The 20679-nt window shown below is 42.2% G+C and overlaps 1 protein-coding gene across 5 annotated transcripts in view; it reads left to right on the forward strand.

Moving 5' to 3' along the window:
- The first annotated feature begins 4500 nt into the window (after positions 1-4500).
- The window catches only part of OTUD7B (OTU deubiquitinase 7B), a 52707-nt gene continuing 36528 nt past the window's right edge, over positions 4501-20679 (forward strand). For 3 of the 5 annotated variants that reach the window (XM_028131587.2, XM_054711478.1, XM_028131592.2), the window contains exon 1: positions 4501-4811. The gene's annotated coding sequence lies outside the window, so the exon portion shown is untranslated. Of the gene's footprint in view, positions 4812-11059; positions 11144-16536; positions 16557-20679 lie in introns of those variants that run through there. The other 2 variants (XM_054711477.1, XM_054711476.1) reach the window with 2 other exon arrangements.

The following is a 20679-nucleotide window of genomic DNA, read 5'->3' on the forward strand; positions in this document are numbered from 1 at the left end:
CTGAAGACCTGAGATGGCTCTAAGTGTCCCCAGGGTAGGGCAGAAAGGAACCCTAGGTCTACCTGGCATATGGCAGAGGCAGGATCCATAAATTAAATGATTTTGGTTGAGTGTGAATGGAAAGCAGGCCTGGTGAAGGCGATGCAGGTGGCTGGGCAGTGGGGCTACTGGGTTCTCCAGGACGAGTGGGCGAAACGATGGGCCTCTTCTTGGCTCAGCGGGAGAACACAGCCTTCTCAGTGATGAAGCAGTGGGCACTGCGGGTATCTGCTTGTGTGCCAGGTACATCTGACATTTGTCCAGCCAGCCCTTCTCGAAGTAGTGGTAAGGCACTGAGAGGTGGCTCTTCTGCCTGCAGTAGCTGTCTTTGACCATTCCACAGACCACGATCTCCTCGCATAGCTCCAGGGCAAGGATCATGGTGAGCCAGTCCATGGTGGCGCCTGGTTCATGCACAGCATGCGCTCAGCACTGTTGATCTGGGTGCCCAGGTATGAGCCCAGCATCTGGCCGGAGCTGGACACCACAGCACAACTGCAATATGGCTCTTGGACCAGTGGCTTCCCATCTGGCACTCTGCTATAGCCACTGAAGTGTAGGGGCCCTGGTGCCAGGGGCCTGGAGTTGGAGAGGTGGGGGCTCAGGCAGGAGGCCCGGCAGGCCCAGCAGCATAGCAGGATACAGGCAGCAGAGAAGCCCAAGGAGCCATAGGATGAATCGCAGGAGCTGACCCTGAGCCTTCATGCTGTCACTGCTGCTCAGCAGCAGGGGGGCTGCTGTCTCCAGGACTGGGAAGGAGTGGGAGCCAGGAGGCTGCTCTCCATCCACTGCTTGGAGCTCCATGGCCCACTGGACGGGTGAGCCTGGCTGAAACTTGGAACACCCCCTCCACTCCCCACTCCCCCGGGCACAGGGGGTGCTGTTGCCGTAGCTTCTGGAGGCTGAAAGGCGAAAGTCAGGTATTTATAAACAGAGATTCACGGTCCTCAGTCCCAAGAATTTTGAGTTAGTGAGTCTGAGTCCTAGGCAGAGACAGTATGTAATTTCTGAAACTCCACAGAACCACTGGTCTAAATTACAGTGGTGGTAGTGGAAAGGAAATTATTTTGGTTTGGTTTTCTTTTCCACCACAAAAGCATATAAATGCAAACAATTGCTGTGTGTGTTTTTTCCTGGTTATCTGCAAAAATAGCTTTCTCTGAACATCTCCTGCTACTCTCTTCATTAGCCCTAGTGTTGAAATAATCTCTCCTTTAAGTTTCTCTTGTGAAATGAAAAGCTGTTTTTTGGTTTTTTTTTGCTCTTGCTTAAAGTGACAGGAAAGCTCAGGGAGCTCCTTGCTGCAGCCCTTAGAATTGCTAAAACGAGTAAACAAAAACAGGCCTTCAGGGTGGAAGAGAACTTTGTACCGAATGGCAGATGAGGGTGTGTGGTCCTAAGTACATTGGTAGGATTTTCTCTGCTGCTTTTACTTTTCCCCCTCACTATTCTTCTACCTGTCAGCAAATCATCATCATCATCATCATCTCATCATCATCATCATCATCATCGGCTGAGTTCTGGCTGCCGACAATGACATCACAACTACTGAGCGTTTAGCACAGTGACAACCTGAATGGCTGTACATCACGACAGAAGAGGTCCCCAGTTTCTAGGCAGAGAAACTGACACAGAGGAATAGGAAGGGATTCACTTAATGGATTAGGGGCTGGCTGAGCTGGGACCAAAACCCAGGTGGCCTGGCTCTCAGCCTGGCTGACCACACTGCTACCCACACAGCCCGGGCTGACCCCAAACAAGTAGTCCATTGAGCAATTGCACAAACAACAATGAATGATGGATGGTCAGAGCAAGAAACAGGCACAAAGCAACTGCAACCCCATCACTTCCTGGCCCCTAAATTTTCAGCCAAGTCTGTAAAGTGTGGTCACAAATGAGTTTGACCAGCAACTTGGCCCAGCTTTTAAATTTGGAAACTTCTTTACTGTCAAAAGTAAAAGTCTGCCTTGTGCTGTGGGTGGAGAATGCCTTTGAACACCGTAAGACTAAAAAGACACAGATGGGCATAACCTGGTCCTGGGAGGGCCTTGGTAAAACAAGACAGCTTTAGATTTTTGAATCTTCTCATCTGTGGATCTATCCTCCTACCTCACACTTATCTAGCAAGGGGGGGTGTGATCAATGGAGTTCAATTAGAATCAACTTAAATGACCAAGTCTCATTGTATTGTCCTCCTCAAATGTGCCACTGAGATGTAGCCAAAATTTGTGGTCTCCACATGCTTGAAGCTCAGGCCAAATGGCTCTACTTGCCAACCTGTATTGTTGGTCCTGGGTGCAAGGCACTCAGACCTGCTTGGCTTTGGTATGGCCCTAGGCTCAGGCCTAAATCTTCAACTGTAAACCCAGGGAATCCCCAAGAGATATAGCTAGCTAGGACGTTTCCTGTTTCAGGAGTCAATTTTCTAGTCTTGAGTTGGATAATTCTAATGTCTCTTCTCCACCTGTTTAGAAACTAGGACTTCAGAAATTAGTGAGGGGACAGAAAAGTTGACTGTAATATCCTATACAGTAGGTCCTCGGGTTACGTCGGAGATCCGTTCCTATGGTGCGATGTAACGCGATGATGTTCACTGTAAGTCAGAACCCACCTACATAAGCACCTACATCACTCACATGGAGCACATACACAGCAGTAATGAAGTGAAACAGTAAAAAAAAAATTTAAAAGAAAGATAACAATTCCTGACCTTTACTTGTGGTAAATAAATAATAAAAAACATAAAGCACATTTGTACATACGTTGAAATGACGGAACTTTTTTTTTATAAAAAAATGGGAGATGGTGACGTAACCACGAAAGGACGTACGTCGAGTCTGATGTAACCTGAGGACTGTCTGTATAATAAAAGCCTAATATGCTAAGTGTCCGACCATTCGACCAGTCCCTATGATGCTCCAACTGGTGGGTTAGCTTGCTGCTGGGGTCCAGCCCATCGGGACTGGGTGAAATAGGACAGACACGCCTTGAAGCCCTCCCTCGATCCCTCCACGCCCCGTGCACAAATTCGTGCACTGGTGGGGTTCCTTGGCCTGGCCTGCACCCTCTCGCAATCTGGGACCCCTCCGGGGATGTCAGAGAGCTGGTTTCAGCCCCATCCCCACAGGCCAGGCAGAGGGACCCCACCGGTGCACGAATTTGTGCACTGGTCCTCTAGTTTATTTATAAATAGACCTAACAGGCACATAGACAAGAGATGTTTTGAATATGTAGACCAGGTGCCACAATGTTAGGAATTTGAGTGGAGGATTTTCTTGGTTAGATTATAACAGGGACTGCCCCCATTTTGTGTTTATCATAAGACGTATTTATTAAACAGCACTTCTTTCTGGAAACAGTCCACATTCTCCTAATATTTACTTATTCATCAAACAAATATGGAAGGTCTGCTATGTGCCAGGCAAGCTTATGTTCTCATAGCCATATCTTATTGTAACACACATAGCACAGGTGAGTTCTGCCTTTTAGAATACAGTTTTATGTATTCTACTAAAGTGTAAGGTCCTTTTCAAAAAATATATTTTATTGATTTTTTACAGAGAGGAAGGGAGAGGAATAGAGAGTTAGAAACATTGATCAGCTGCCTCCTGCACACACACACCCCCCGCCCCCTCTCCCCCGGGATGTGCCTGCAACCAAGGTGCATGCCCTTGACCTAACCGGGACCCCTCATTCCGCAGGCCGACGCTCTATCCACTGAGCCAAACCCTCTATCCACTGAGCCAAACCCGTTAGGGCTAAAGTGTAAGATCCTTGAAGTCTTGCTCATTTTTGTGTCCCCAATGTAAATGAGCACAGTGCCTTGCACTCAATAAATATCTGTTGAATTATGTTGTTAAAAGGCATTACCAAAAAAAGGTTCTACATAACTATTTTTGATTGTGCTAACGGTCTAAGGCAGATGTGTCAATAAAGTATCATCATTATGCAAATTAATAAGTATTGGGTGTGTATAGGGAAGGGAATGTTTACTTCAGGAGTGAAGAAAGGAGACTGCATAACTGGAAGGAGGCTGTTCTGGAAGAAGCGTTAATTTCCCTCTTGTCAGTGTAGAATGAGTCTTTTCATTCCAGACTCTAACTAGAACTTCAGACTTCTCATTCTAGAGTATTTTCATCCCTCTCACCTTTCCAGGACTACCCCGCTTCTTCCCGCTTCTTCCCAAAGTGCTGCGGCCCACGGAGTCTACCGCAAAGTCTCCCAAGTCCACCGGACCCTCCAGCTGCGGCCCCGGACCTCTCCAGACCGGCGGCTGCAGGCACCGGCCAGGGAGACACCGGGTCACGCGCAGGACGAGCGCCAAACTGGCCGCGGCGAGGGGAGCGGCGCTGAAGGCGGGGCTGCTACGGGAGGGGCGGGGCGGGGCGGGGCGGGGCGGGAGGACCGGGGGCGGCTTGGGTGTTACCACCAACCCGCTCCGGCCGGAAACTGGCGCTTGTTTCCGGCCGGACGGCCGAAAACCACCGATCCTGAACCAGCCGCCGGAGTCGGAGTGGCGACCGTGCGTGGAGTAGGAAAAAAAAGCCGCCGGAGGAGGAGGCCAGTCCGGATCAGTCCCGTCTGGCCCCGGATCCGGATCCTGTGCGCAGCGACAGCCGCGGTCGCAGCCTCCGCCACCGCCTCCGCCTCCGCCTCCATCGTCGTCAGGGGAGGGGCCGGCCGGACCCCGGGGTCACAGCAGCGGAATGAGGAGCGGCGGCCGGGCCCCGCGCCCCGCCCCGGCCTAGGGCCTTGCCCCGGGAGCCGCGAGGGTAACGGAGCCCCCCGCCTTGTCACCCTCCCCCGTTCTCCTCCCGCCTCTTCAGTTTCCCCAACTCTGACCCTCTGATCTCCACTGTCCCCCCTTCTCCTTTCCGATTGTGTTCCACCCCGAGCCATCGCCTCTCGGCACCCGCTCCTCGCCCTGACGGTTCCTTGCTTCGGCCCCACCTTCCCCTGTTACTCCTGCCTTTCACCTGGGTCCCGCCTCGCTCTGCCCTCTCCCCCGATCCTGGTCTCCCAAGTGTGCTGGGCAGGTTGGACCGTGTCAGCTAGACTTTCGGGGAGGGATGGTGGAGTTTTAAGGTGCTTAGGGGTGCAGGCTACCACCCCACAGCCGGATAAAGTTCATTGTAAAGTCTCCGTATAAAAGTAAAATGAAGAGACAAGCTTGCTCCCCCCTATCGATAGCCAAACGGAGGTGCGTCCGGTAATGGAGGCAGAGAGCGAAAAAGTGTGTGTGTGTGTGTGTGCGAGAGAGAGAGCGATTCTAGGGCAGGCTGATGAACTTCAGGAAAAAGCAAAGTTGCCATGAGCCGATGGAAACTTTAGAAGCTGATGATGAGTAAGCCGGGGGCTGCGTGATCTCACTCCTCTTCTCATAATTACTAGGTTAACGGTGTGGCTCGGTCGGGATGGAATGGGATTTGTTTACTGGGCCGGCGTATTTTTAGCATGTCGGCTCGCGAGGACCGGCGCTCCGAGCCTGCCTCCCTCCCTCCCTCCCCCCCCTCCCTCCCTCGCCCTCTAGGTAGTCTGTCTACCGTAGGCGGCTCCTCTGGGCACGATGCAGATATAAATATTAAGTTGGAAGAAACTGACTATGATGAAATTTTATGTAAGGTTCTCTGCAGACTCTTCGGAAGTTACAAATACAAAAGGCAAGAATTAGCGGGGCTTTGGCTCTTATTTTCCTTATCTTTTTATAAGTACATATTTAAAATGCTTTTTTAAGAAAGTCTGAAATGGGTACCTCTTCAGTCTTTTGTCTTCTCATCCCGTACGTTTAGGAGACCTTTGAGGAGGTGGATCCCTTTGTCTTTCAGAATCTATTTCTAGGGTAGGAAAGGACAAAGTCGGAGTGGTGGTAAGGCTGGTCCAAAAGGGTAGCTAATCCTCAATCTTTTAAACCCATTTTCTATATCATATACTTTAAACATTTCCCTTAGAGTAAATGAGATTTCGTTCCTGGTGGGGAGGAGAAGACTGCAGGGACTTAAGCCAGGTGGCTAGGGAGAATCAGACTTGTAATTAAACATTTGCTCTGCATAATTTACAAATGAATACATTATAGGCAAACAATTATACTCTTTGTCCTCATTGTCTTTTGAGCAGTTCTTTTAAAGTTTACTAACCATCCTGCTGTGCTAGTCTGTTGATATTTTGCCGGCTGAACAGAACTGTGAAATAAATGAAGTTGATGTTGCTCATCTGGAGTCTGAATACGGGTCTGTTACAATTTCCACTCGCTCCCCTGTGTGCCTCAGAGCACCGCCCTGAGTAAGTGGCCAGTTACTATGTACTTTGGGATTGCAGATGAATACAAATATTAGCTCATGCTAGGAGTAATTGTGAAGGTAAATATGCTGAAAAGATATTCCAAAACTGAAGTCGGTTATTTAAAAAATTTTCCCATTTCGGATTATCAGCACCTTTCTGCCGATAATTATCCATTAACATGAATAATTTAGAATTGAACAACTATCCACTTTGGACTTTATGCATTCCAGCAGGAAGGAAAAATGGAAGGAAGATATTTTCCAAACTATAACTAATTTTTTTGTTGTTGCCCGATTTGGCTTACCCTTTCATTTAATGCCAGAAACTTCCTTGTGAAAAAAACACCACCTAAACCTTTGCCAAAGGAAGGGCTGTCTGCTGACTTGTATTAAGGCAGGCTGACAAGTAATGAATGCTAATTGTTAGTTGGATTTGGTGGAGTTATGTCACCAGCAACTTGGAAATTTTCCTGAACCTTTACTTCCTTAATCTTTTTCTTTTGGGACACCTATTTGAAAATTTAACTTAAAGGGTAAAATCTAATTTTTAAAAATCACACATCCTTTCAGAGTTTGCTGATCAATAATTCTTTCAGTATGTGAGTTGGTTTGTGTCAATATTAGTGATCATATCTGGTAAATTCTATTATGTCTGTATTTAGCAACTTTCCCTAGTTGAACTACATATATAATTCCGTGGGGATAGGGGTGAGGATTGAGGGGTTGAATAAACCAAGGTTAAGTGTAGGGCAGCCAATAGCCCACCACTATTCCAAGTTTTCAGAAGGATTTGTTTGGAATTTTGAGACTCAGTATGATTAACCAAGTGAATTATGATGGAATAACTCAGTATTAAAAATAAGTTCTCAGTTTGTTATGGGGGGCACTGAGTAACATTTGTCAAAAGCTTTAGCGGTCCTAAATGTCTCAAGCATGCTAAGGATGCTGGCAGAGGACATTGTAAGGAAGCACCCCTTTTTCTCACTCTAAACATTCATCCCATCAAGGGAAGAATCCCAAAACATTGCTTTAAAATGTGACTTTAGCAGTAGGTTTCCTGTGGGAGCTGTGGAGTGGCAGACTGGAATCTTCTCAACAGCCCCTGATAAATTTAGATAATTAAAATCTGTGGAACTGGAATGTAGTTGCAGGGCAGTTTTATCATGAATGCCGGAACTCAGTTGATTTTTTAATATGATAGAAAGAGGGAGTTGATTTTTTTTTTTTTTTAAGTAAGAAGTCCTTGCCAAATAATTATTGAATACTGAGGTGGATAAAGCAGTCTCCAGACTCCAGTGACAGGGATGATATAAAAGGTGTAAAGACAGATGTTTTTGCCCTTGGGATGGAGTGGGGTTAGGGAAAGTGGTCTACAGTAAATGGAAAGGCAGACTATTATAAGCTTTAACATTTAGGAAACAACAGAGAAACAAAACCAAATATAATTGCTATAAATGCAGTATGTAGAGTCTAGAAAACTTGAGGTAACAAAATAAGAATGAGATGAATTAGGGACTGTTTCTGAGTCAGTAAAATTTGAAATGGACTTGGGAGGCAGGGACTACAGAGTTAGATGAAACTTGGTTCATATCTTGGTTGAGGTTTATACTATGTGACCTTGGACAATTTACTTCATCCTTATCTATAAAACATGTGTGAGCATTCAAGTAAATGTTAGGAGTAAAGAAAAGATCTTCCAGGCAGAAAGTATAGAATGTACAGTCTGAATGACGAAGTTGTGTTTGTCGGAATAAAAGAGAGTGACTGCAGAGAATGTGGGTTGGTCAAGTCATGGGTAGAGCAAGCAAGAGGGTGGAGGAGACTCCGTGGCCAGACTCTGTTGTGTGTTGATAGAAGGGTCAATAGAGTCATTGTAGGTCCTTGAACAAAGGATGGATTTAATAAGGAATATTGAGCCTTCTGGTTCAGGAACTCAGGGACAATGAATCAGGCAGGCACCGGTACATTGTGACTCCTGCTTCTCTTCTGGACCATCCTGGCTTACAAGGATCAGCTAGGAGACATAAGATTCCTTGTGGAAGTTTTTGTATTCATGCACCTTACTCACTATGCTGAGCTCTGCTGTTTGTCTCCCATTGTTCCGATCTGTGGGGAAGTCTCAAGACGATGGCAGGATTCTCCTCAAGAGCTTATGGTAAGGACAGTATCATGTTTTAAGTACATTTAACTTTCCCTGCTATTGTAGAGAGCACTAGCATAGGTAATTCAGAACTTAATAAATTTCTTGGTTTGAAATACATTATTTTTTAACCAGTTTTGTTTTCGTGTTTTGGGATCATACTTCTGTTGAAATGAATCTGCAATTCTAAGCCTATATTACCTGATGGTGACGAGAACAGTCAATCTTGAATTAAAGCTTTTGCCTCAGAAATCAATAAATTGAATAACCCATATGAGGACAACTAAGACGAGACTGCATATGTGAATGAAGAACGATTTCTTTTCAAAATCTGTGGGTCCAATATGGCCTCTCAGGCTGTCTAGACACCTTGTGCTTAAAAGTGAGTGGTAGGTGATGCCTGTGTTGCAGCCAGAATGAGTCTTCACTCACAGCATTTGGAGGAATCTTACTGACATATGTTGCATTGTTGAAGATTAAGGTGGCTTTTTCAAAAGACCTGTGCTTTGTAGAGGCTCTTCCAGATGTTAGCTCCACTGAAAATCTGTCAGATCTTTCCTCCTGAAGTAAACTTGTTTGAAAATATGGCCAATTAAAAAAAAAAAGAATAAGAAGTGTCCATATTTAAAAATAAACAAAAAATCACACAGCTGTCCTTTCAACCTTGTTCTTTCAGTCTACTTGCTTTCCTTCACTCCTGCCTGCCTCCCACCCCTTCTCATCATCATTACCAAACTATGTGCTTGTGATGTCATGAGCACAGGATTATTATTTACTCTTGAGTCAGAAGATTGTAGTATCTTGGCTGGAAATCAGAGGTGGAAATTCAGGAATCTTAGTGTAGTTCAGGATTATTTTCAACAGTGATTTTTAGGATTATGTTTTGTCCCTTTATTTCTTGGAAGAAGTAGTTTTGGATAGGAGAAATCACTAAACTATTATTTTTAGTGACCTGCTCTGAGTTTAGTTCTATGCTAGATGCTGAGGAGGATTAGGTAAAATGACAATTTTGTGCCCTTGAAGAGTTTACAGTCCAGTTAGGAGTAAGGAGAATAGGAAGAAATGACTACCTATTGAGCTTCTATTATGCCACACAAATAAAATTTTAAAAAATGTGAAAATATATTTTTTATTGCATTAGTACACACTTTATACCGTAGTTATTTTGAGAGAAGAGTACTTAGGTACTTATGAATGATGTCACAGAGGAATTGGAACTGATTCCAGATCTTAAAAAACAAAATGGGCCCTAACCGGTCTGGCTCAGTGGATAGAGCATCGGCCTGCGGACTGAAAGGTCCCAGGTTCGATTCCGGTCAAGGGCATGTACCTTGGTTGTGGGCACATCCCCAGTAGGGGGTGTGCAGGAAGCGACTGATCGTTGTTTCTACCTCTCTATCCCTCTCCCTCCTCTCTGTAAAAAAATCAATAAAATATATTAAAAAACAACAACACCAAAATGGTGTTAGGTACAAGGAATGAAGAAAATAACAACAAAAATTATTTCATTTTGAAGCTGAGAAGGGATCAAGCAAAAGCCTGGAATAGGGATACACTCAGGATGTTCTTGGGCAGCGATAAGACGGAGTAGCAGTGAATAGCGAAACAAAGGTGGTTCGATGGTTTGGAGCTATGTTTATAAGGCGTCTTCACAGCTAGGCTTATACGTTTAGATTTTAAATGATAGAAAATTGTGAAGCACTGAGAAATTTTGATTGGGATAGCAATATGAAGATAGTAGGGAACAAGGTTGGCTTGGAGGGAAGGGAAATTTGGCACCCGTGGTGTGTGAGGTGATTCACTAGAATTGTGTGGAGAGTGGAATAAGGAGAAGAGAAAGAGATTGTGAAGGAAAAATTGAAATCATCTGGACTGGATATTGAAGATGAAGGGGAGTGATCAAGTATGTCTATGACAGTTTCAGCCGGGTTTCTAAGACATTGCCTGAAATCGAGAAGATAGGAAGGTTTTGTCATTTCTTTTTTAGGGGAATACGATGAGTTCAATTTGAGATGTGTTGGACCTAAAGTGGCAATGAAACATCCAAGCGAAAGCTGTTCCTGTTGTTAGAGATGAGCCCAAAGCTGGCGTAGAGGTGGGGGTTACTACGTTGCAAGTGTGGTTTTGCAGTTCTTTAGCATAGATGTAGCTGTAGCCAAGAGAATGAATAAGGTGTCTGAAGACTAGAATTTCGGGAAAGAACAGAAGGCCAAATCTGATGGTACGCATAAACACTAACAATTTTCCACTCTTCAGGCCATCCCACTTGATTCTTCCTTCTCCTTCTATTTTCTATTCCTCTACTCCCTACTCCATCAAATACCCCTGGAATGAGTGTCGTCTTGTAAGCATTGTTTTAGGAACAGGAAACAAATGAGTCAGACAAGGTCTCTACCTACAAGGGTCTAGTGGGAGGAGACAGATGTGCAAATATCTAGATGGAATGAAGGGTTATAGATGCTGCACTAGAAGTATGTAGGGGAGAAAGTGGGGGCTGGCAGGTCAATTCTGCCGTGGGTACGCATACTTTTGAAAGTGCCTCCCAGAGGAGATGACATTTGAGCAGAGTCTTGCAAGATGAGTTAAGGCTATACCCTACAGAAGACAGGGAGAAAGAAGTACACTGCAGGCTGAGAAAACAGCATGAACAAAAGCTTAAAGAAACAAAACAGCCAGGCTTCTTCAGGTAACTTTTAATAATTATTTTGGCTGGAGGACAGGGTTGGAGGGCAGGGATGAGACTGGGGAAGTAGGTAAGGCTGATCACAGACAGCTTTATCTTGTGCTGAAATAAATGATGAATCACATTGGGTGATAAAGTAAATTTCATGTTCTAGAAAGATATTTTGTCAATGATGTGTAGACAGTGGATTGGAGAGGAACAAAATGAAGGCTTTAAAAATAACTGTATTATACTTAACAGTAACACATTCATTGTTGAGTGATCATGTTTATAGAATCATGGAATAACTACAGGGATTGTTATGCTTTGTTAGTCTCCCTTGTTCATTTTCAGATGGAATGCCTGAGCTTTCCTCAGGATCACAGAAGTAGTCTTAGTGATAGGTTGGTCTGGAATTCAGTCTTCAGTGACTGTAATGTGGTAGGTGACTAATAAATGTTAGGTCACCTCTCTCAGTCCTTCACAAGTCCCGTTCTAATGTTCCTTACATTCTCACACACTGTATTGTGTCAGAAGACAGAGGGATTTCTGTCCTCCATCCCATTGTCTGTTTACCAGTCCACCGTGAACTTTTCCCAGGTCTGACTGAGGAAGATCTGCCCTGAGATTACCTTGGGGAATAGGGACTTTTGACCTTGGACAGTTGGATGCCCTAGAGTGGAGTGAAGAGGATGTTATTATTCAGCTGTAATGATTCAGTTGTAGAAGAATGTCAAGGTATTTGTTTTTACTGAGTGTGCAGATGTATTTCTCCTGCTAAGTTCCCTGCAAATTGTTTTCTTTTAAACTTAGTTTTAAGTTGTACCAGTGAAACTTTGATAAAAGAAATTGGGCACTGACAAAAAATATATTTATCTAAAAACACACACACAACATATGTCATTATAGTTGGATTCTAAATTTTCTCTGTATTTTTTATTTCATTGGATTTTTGTGAGGAAAATTGGTTTAACATGCTAAAGAAGTTTGGATTTTGTGTTTTAGTCATTTTTGCTGGAGAATAGTCTAAGAACAGGATAAAGGACATCTTAGCGGGCCTTAGATTTCAGTCCCTGGGGAAAGTTGGGACACAAGGGGATGTGAAGGATGGATGCCTTCCATTGATAAGTTTTTCTTAAAACTTAACTGAGTTGTGATTTCTTTACTCTTTTCTCTGGCTTTGTCAACATCTTCAGAGAAGGGCCTTGGCTTGGAAACTGTCCACTTTAGCAGAGCTGCCAGTTCTTAATTCTTTCTCAAGTGGGCAAGGGTACATTTTGTTTTTGTTTGTGAGTGTTTGGGGGAGGGGAGGAGAGATAGGCACAGAATAGCTAGTCACAGTGAGTCTTTATCTGAATTCCTATGTAACTGGAAGTTTCCTTGGCTTCATTTTGGGGAGATGACTTGGTTACACCGGCATTTATGTTATGTGGGAAGGTGGGTCTTAGTCCCCTCAGATATCTGATTTAGGATGGCAATAACAACTTCTTTCTTGTTTATATTTGTCAGCCCCTCCCTATCTGTTCTAGGTGCCTTTTGTGCACACTGTGTGAGGGTGAGGAAGGATCCTCCTCAGTCTCAAAACTAGGTTAATCAAGTGTTACCTTAAAGTTTAAGAAACCTATTCTGCTCCTGACTATTATTATTTTTAAATATATTTTTATTGATTTCAGAGAGGAAGGGAGGGGGCGGAGAGAGAGAGAGAAACATCAATGATGAGAGAGAATCATTGATGAGCTGCCTCCTGCACGTCCCACAATGGGGATCGAGCCCACGAGCTGGGCATGTGCCCTGACCAGGGATCGAACCATGATCTCCTGGTGCATAGCTTGATGTTCAACCATTGAGCCATGCTGGCCTGGCCTCACTATTACTTTTATGTTAATGACTCCACTATTCCAGTCACCTGGCCCTTTCTTAATTTAAAACTTTTGGATAATGAGATATTTTAAATACTATTTAGAAAAGTTCAGGGGAGAAACCGTAACACAATTTTGAGGCAACAACCCAAATTTAATGGGTATTAACATTTTGTCGTATTTGTTTTAAATGTCTTGCTTGCTTTAAGATACAAAATGGTAGATATAGCTAAAGCCACTCTGCATCCTTTCCCCCTTCCTCTTTTCCGGGAATGACTATTGACCTGATTTGGTATATATCATTCCATTTCATGTTATATACCTTTCCTTTTATTTTAATATTATATAAATACACAAACATAGCTTTGTTTTGAAATCTTACATAAATAGAATCAAAGTGCATGTATCCTTTCGCATCCTTTTTTCCCTATATTGTTTTTTAGATATGTCTACATATAAATCTAGTTCATTTAATCACCCAATCATTAAGCCTGTTTCCTCCATTGCCCTCTGTACTTGCCCTGTTAACAAATCCTACCCATCAAAGTATTGTCAGGATTACCCATCAAAGTCCCAGTTTAAATCATACCCTGATTTTTTTTTTTTCTTCTCTAACAGGATATGATCTTTCCCACTTTTGAATTCTCCTTTCATTTTATTGGTACTTGTCTGGTGGTGGTTATATGTTCTAGATCTTGTATTTGAGTTTATTTATTCGCATGCCTCTTCTATACTGTAAGCTCTGGAAAGCAAATAAAAGATCTTTTTTATCTTTGTATCTCATGGGGCTTGCCACAATAACTTATGTGTAGTAGGCATTTAGTATCCATTAGCAATGGTTAATTAATGAATAAGAAAATAAAGACAATCCTTTGTGATGGTGAACCGTTAGTTTAAGTCTGAGCATTATAGTGGCCCCCATGAAAAATAAAGCTTCAAAAGAAACTCTCAGCCTGAAAATCATATAAAAATGTACATAAATGGTGAGAGCAGTCAAGACTAACTTCCTGTATTAGATGAGAGCAGACATTCCTTGAGAAATGAAATGTGAATTGATCGCTGATCTCATCCTAATGAGGGAGCTCCTGGGAATTACTCCTGATGGCCTTTGAGGCATGTGCTCCTATGGCCAGACTTTCACTAGCTATCAAATTCTGCTCTTGTCATCAAGGTCTTGACACCTTCACTGGCGATGGGACATTGGTGTTGAGAAAAAGCAGCCTCTCTGTTCACTTAATGAACACGGCTGGGAGCCTGGAATTCTTTGGCCCCTCAGGAGAAAACCCAATACACACATACATACATGTATACTATGTACATATATTTTTAGTGACACCTTTTTATTAACAAGACCAGATTGTGTATCAGCAGAATATTTTGAAGTTATTAATTGTGGAATGTATAGTCCCAAAAAAAACCATCATTTTGGCTTCCCAGAAACTCTTCCCTCCCCCACCAAGAAGAAATTAAATATTAAGTTGAATATATGAAATTGCAATTTTGTAGGTAAAAGTCAAATATCGGCAGTTTTGTGTGCTTACCTTAATACTTCAGGCCTTGATTTCCTCCTGGGGGTTCTGAAGAATATCATGAACCTCTTTGAAGTGCATAATCCCAAGTCCATTTGTGATTCTAAAATGCATTTCTAAGATTTAATTTGCAACCAACTTTTTTTTGTAGTTATGTTTAGCTCAAATTTTTAAAAAAAATATATTTTATTGATTTTTTACAGAGAGGAAGAGAGAGGAATAGAGAGAAACATCGATGAGAGAGAAACATCAATCAGCTGCCTCTTGCACACTCCCTACTGGGGATGTGCCTGCAACCAAGGTACATGCCCTTGACCAGAATCGAACCTGGGACCCTTGAGTCCGCAGGCCGACGCTCTATCCACTGAGCCAAACCGGTTTCGGCTAGCTCAAATTTTTGATAAAATGTTTTTATTTCTTAGCATGCATTTAGTATATTTGGGAAGGTTTGTGGGGGATGTGTGAGTGTTGTTGACAGGATAGGCTCTGAGAATAAGCCTAGAATGAAAACTTGCAGTCAATAGCAACATAAAGTTGATCGGGTAAGCTTTAATAAGCTTACAGTTCCTTGGAGTGAATGACTCCCCAACATCTTTTCCTGCTACCCCCATGTCTCCTTTCTTGTCTTGATAAGGAAGATGGGGTAGCACAAACCATAGAAGAGAAAATTGCCTGTGGCCCTTGATTTTATTTGGAGACTTAACAGGGAAGAGGGCAAGAGCCCCAGCTCCAGACACCAGACTCTTGCCTTGTAGTTTCCCACACAGTTTTTAGGATCAGGGGTAGGGAGATGCAGAAGTCAGGGAAAGAGCAAAGAAATAGATAGCAGGAGTTAGCTGATAGAGTCTAGGACTGAAGAACAGGAAAGGAAAAGGGGAATAGGTATAAACATTTAAAGAGGTTGTTTCCTCTCATCCTTCAAAACCTGGCTTAGAATTCTATATAAACCTTGTACCTTAACTGTATTAAAGTTGTATTCAGGCTACATGCTACTTGGAAAACATCATATATAGAATTTTACTTTGAAAGTACAGTTTTGTGTCCTAAAATAGTTCTTTTAAAAGTCAGGGACATTTAAAATGAGTTGGTCTACTAGTGCCTTTGGAGTCATTAATAACTGACATGAAAGGAAAAGAAGAACATTTCTTTGAGGTTTTTGTATTAGTAAATTTTGATATTTACTTGAAGATAATCAATCCTGTGTGAGGGATCGAGGCAAGACGGTGGGAAAATACAATGCCTTGCTAACAAAAATATTTTAGACAGCAGGTTCTCAAATGTTTTCAAATTTACCTGCTTTTATTAGTAACTTTGTGAGCATTTGCTTTTGTCTTCTTTGAACTGGAAGCTGACCTGGCTGAGTGTTAGACTATTTGTTTTCTGAAATTTTCCATTAGTACTAAGGACAGGATTACCTGACATGAAAGATACTTGGTCCTTGTTGTTTACTAACCAGGGATAGAGGCTTCCCACACCTCTCAGAATTCTGAAAATACAGTTTGAGATGTAGACTTAAGATATGTTGCACTCAGCCCTGGCCTGTGTTGTTCAGTGGTTAGAGCGTCGGCCTGTGCACTGAAGGGTCTCGGGTTCAATTCCTGGTTTAGGTAAGGTACCTGGGTTGCAGGTTCAATCCCTGGCCGCAGTCAGGGTGAGTGTGGGAGGCTGTCTGTCTGTCTGTCTCTCCTCCACCCTCCCTTCCATTCTCTCTAAAAATCAATGGGAAAAATATCTTCGAGTGAGGATTAACAACAAAAAAAGATATGCTGCATCCTAGCTTCTTTGAATGCCTAAAATAAGTTCCTAGCTATTTGGCACAAGGTGACCTCTCATTTTAACATTAAATTACTTCTCTAAATGATCCTTGTAATTTTTGTGCTATACTAGTTCATTCTAGAAATGAAGTTAAAATCATCCATAAATTTCCCTTGACGCTTGCTGCCTAGTTGAGACTATAAATTCCTTCCTGGTGAACACCTGCTGTGTACTGGAATTTGGACAAGTTGCTGTAAGGAGATGTCAAGGAAGTGTTACCCAGTAAATAAACAGGTAGGAGGAGAATTGGCCCCTTGGGAATTTATATTCTGGGTTAAACGGAACATAGTTACATATACATAAATACATATATAGAAAACAAGATATAAGGAATAAATACAGGCTATTAGTAGCATATATACCATCATATAGCATTTAGAACTGAAAGGAAATTTACATATTGTCATCATTTTCTAGGTGAGGAAAATGAGGCCTAGAAAATTTAAATGAGGTAATAGTTATTAACATTTTATTGGCTATCTGCCTTCTGAAAAGTTAGGCTTCAGGTATAGCAGAGTAAAAGTTATCAAGAACTTAATAATTAGTTGTGAAGACTGAATGCATAAAAGGATAAATAGTAATACTAACTCTTGGGTACTAAGTGTCAAGTGAGGAGTACAGTTATTTAGTTATATGGCGCTAGAGGTAGTAGGTAGGCAAATTTTTACCTTTAGGATAATCTAGGCCTCAGAGGAGAGAAAACCGAGTAAATATAGAGGGAAAATTCAAGGTAGGAGAGCAGTGAGCTGAGCCCACCTTGGTTTGGGGGCCGACTAAGTAGACCGTTTGTTGCATAGTGTTTCACCTAGGAGAGCAATGAGACTAGTAAAGTTGGAGAGGGCCTTAAATCTCAGGCAGAGAAGTTTGGTTTATCCTTAGAGTGAAAAATCCACAAGCAGAGAATTTCTTTTTAATGGCCTAGTTTACCTTTATTGTTTTGACTGATGAACATCCTAGGGTTTCTTTTTAAAAAAAATATTTTTCATTGATTTCAGAGAGGAAGGGAGAGGGGGGAGAGAGAAATGTCAGTGATGAGAGAGCATCATCGATCAGTTGCCCCCTGCATGCCCCTGCAACCCGGGCATGTGCCCTGACCAGGAATTGAACCCCGACCTCCTGGTTCATAGGTTGAAGCTCAACCATCGAGCCATACTGTCCAGGCCACAAGCAGGAGATTTTATGTGTAAATTAGTACTTTAGGAAAATTGATTCAGCCGTATGGTGTACAATGAGGAAGAGAGAGCAGTTGGAGGACTGTTGTAATCCTGGGAAGGAGTCTCTGCAGGAGTGATGGCAATGGAGAAACTGGAAGATTGGAGTGATCTGAAGAAACATGAATAGAATTTGTTAACTTTTTTTGTGGGAAAGGGGTAGATAAGAACAATGTATATGTTTTTAATCTGGATTATAGCAATAGGAGAGCTGGGTTTGGTTAGTTTCTGATCTATCTCTCCAAAGGGATACCTGGGTGGAAATTTTTGAAGAGCACTGAGTCTAGCCCCACATTCTCAGGTAATACTGAATATAGAGAATTTAAACAACTGGTTTAAGTAGTAGAACTTGGTGTAGAGCCCATTCTTTTGACTGTCAGTCAGTGCTCTTTCTACCATACCTGGTATTATATTGCTTAGGAGGTGGGTTTAATGGTTGAAAGACAGAGCAGATGCCTGGGAAGTGAAATGGGAAGTCCAAGACCACATTATGATGAGGTTTAACCACAAGCTGTTTCAGTTCCACATAGGTTTTCCTCATATTTAGACACTACATATGTATATGTCTCTCTATCAGGCTCATAATGCAATAGTGACTCCGGTTTCTTCAAGCTATCTTCCTCTGAGATTCAGTTCTTCATAGTCAAGGAAAAATATTCCTTCAAATTTTGGATTTAATTGCATTTACTCTCTGAACTTCAGTTTTGAAGATGGGTTCTTCCCCCTATGTGTAGATACGTTGCTTTGGTTACAAGCTATCAGTGAAGTAGCCTCAAAGGCCCCATTAGTCTTTCTGGAGTAAAGGGAGGAGAAGAGTTTTGGACCCAAATCTTTCATGTTTGTTTACCCTATCAGCAGTTAAGAACAATTCACTTGCACTGATTTTATTACCTAAAAAGGCCAGTAAATACTGTGAATCAATATATTTTTTTATTTTGCTAATGGGAAGTTTTTAGAGAATTGAACAGCCTTCTAAGAAATCATATATATACATACATATACATATGTGTGTGTGTGTGTGTGTGTGTGTATATATACATATATATATATATGTTTATTTTTAAAAATGTGTTTATTGATTTTAGAGAGAGAGGAAGGGAGAGGGAGAGAGAGAAACATTGATGTGTGAGAGTAACATTGATCAGCTGCCTCCTACACACTCCCTACTGGTGATTAAGCCATAACCTGGGCATGTGCCCTGACCTGGAATTGAACTGGCTATATTTGGTTTTCAAATATGTATACAGGTATATTTAAGATGCAACTCATTCTCACTCTTCTCTTTTTTTTGTTGTTGTTAATCCTTGCCCAAGGATATTTTTTCTATTGATTTTAGAAAGAGTGGGAGGAAGGGAGGGGGAGAGAGGGGGAGAGAGAGAAACATTGATGTGAGAGAGAGACACTGATTGGTTGCCTCCCACACGCACCCTGAACAGGGCTGAGGATCAAACCTGAAATCTAGGTACATGCCCTTGACTGGAAATTGAACCCATGACCCTTTGGTGCATGGGCCAACACTCTAACCACTGAGCACACCGGCTAGAGCTCTTCTCTTTTTCTTTTCAGCCAGGCTTTTAATCTGTCTGATATCAGATACCTGAAGACTCAAAATAGTATTTTCTGGATCAACTAATATTTATTATGTAGGTACTATAAGGGCATTGTTATTTAATATCATCTGCCAAGATTAAATATTCCTGCATTTTATGACTGGGTTTCTAGTAGTAAACATCTTCCAGTGCTTGGCTTCTATAATTCTTATCCCATCTTAATTCTTGCCATGATCATCTGTTATAACTTCTGAGCTGGCTGGGTGTTAAAGGGAAGAAAACTTAATAGTGAGACCCTACCCTGAGTTATACTAAGCACTTTATATATTACCTCATTTAATACTCATAATAATTACATATGATAGATATTTTTAAACCTATTTAAAGGTTAATTCATTCAAAATATTTAATATTCTGTTAAGGAAATACTTATTAACTCATCCAAAATAGTTAAGCACTGTTTAAGGTGCTGAAGATAACACAGTGGATATGAGATGAGGTTCCTGCTAAGGCACAGAGAAGTGAAATAACTTGCTCAAGATCACACAGCAAGAGGTGGCTCAGTAGTTGAGCATCAACCTATGAACCAGGAGGTCAGGGTTCCATTCCTGGTCAGGGCACACACAGGAGTTGCCGGCTCGATCCCCTGTGGGGGGCGTGCAGGAGGAAACCAATCAAGGATTCTCTCATCATTGATGTTTCTATCTATTTGTCCCTCTCCCTTCCTCTCTGAAATCAATAAAAATATATTTTTTAAAAAGAAAGAAAGTGACAGAGCTAGGATTTAGAAATACATCTGATGGATTCCCAAGGGAATGTCTGCAACCATTATCAGATTATGCTGCCATTTACATATATTGCTGGCTCTCTGTGATTATATAAATAAATCAAGTGATAAAAATAGGTGGAACTCCCAGTATTTCTTTGTTAAAAAGGTTCTTGATGAATTCAAGAAAGAAATCTGCCTTGGTGCTGACAAGCACACCTGCCCTGTAATGCTTTTCCTCTCTTCCCTCCCCTGTTTCCACTCCCTCTTTACCCACTCATACCTGGGGATGAACTGGACAGTGTGCCCTGCCCTGGCACTTGAATGTGTTTGTGCTTTGAGGACTGGAAGAGTTTTGTTTGTTTCCTTGGCTTCCTGAATGTTCCTTGCCCACTTGCAAGTTCTTTCTTGTAGTACAATGGTGAGTAATGTGCTGTTAACATTGTAATGTAGTCATGCCAGTTGGAATATTTTTTCTTTTCCCCCCACTTCTCTCTGATGAACCTTGGGTCAAATTTGCCTTCTGCAATTCACTCAAATAGAGAAGGCTTTTGTATTCAGATGACTAGGAAATAGTTTCGAGGTTGGGAAGACTATTTAAAATCCAATGTCTTCTGCCCAGCTGAAATTCATTTGTTAGTTAGCATTCTAGGTTTATTCTCTGACTAGTGTGATTCAAGAGAGTACTTGTTTTAGATTGTGGCCATTATCACAATGTGCCCTACTGGGAAGAATGGTGTTTATTCTGGAGTTAGGAGCTTAAAAATAGACACAAGGAATTTTTTGGTATTACCTAGTAGAAAGCATTAAAAATGCTTTCAATCTGTTAG

The sequence above is a fragment of the Eptesicus fuscus genome, chromosome 22 (genome assembly GCF_027574615.1).
Source record: "Eptesicus fuscus isolate TK198812 chromosome 22, DD_ASM_mEF_20220401, whole genome shotgun sequence".
Lineage (NCBI taxonomy): Eukaryota > Metazoa > Chordata > Mammalia > Chiroptera > Vespertilionidae > Eptesicus > Eptesicus fuscus.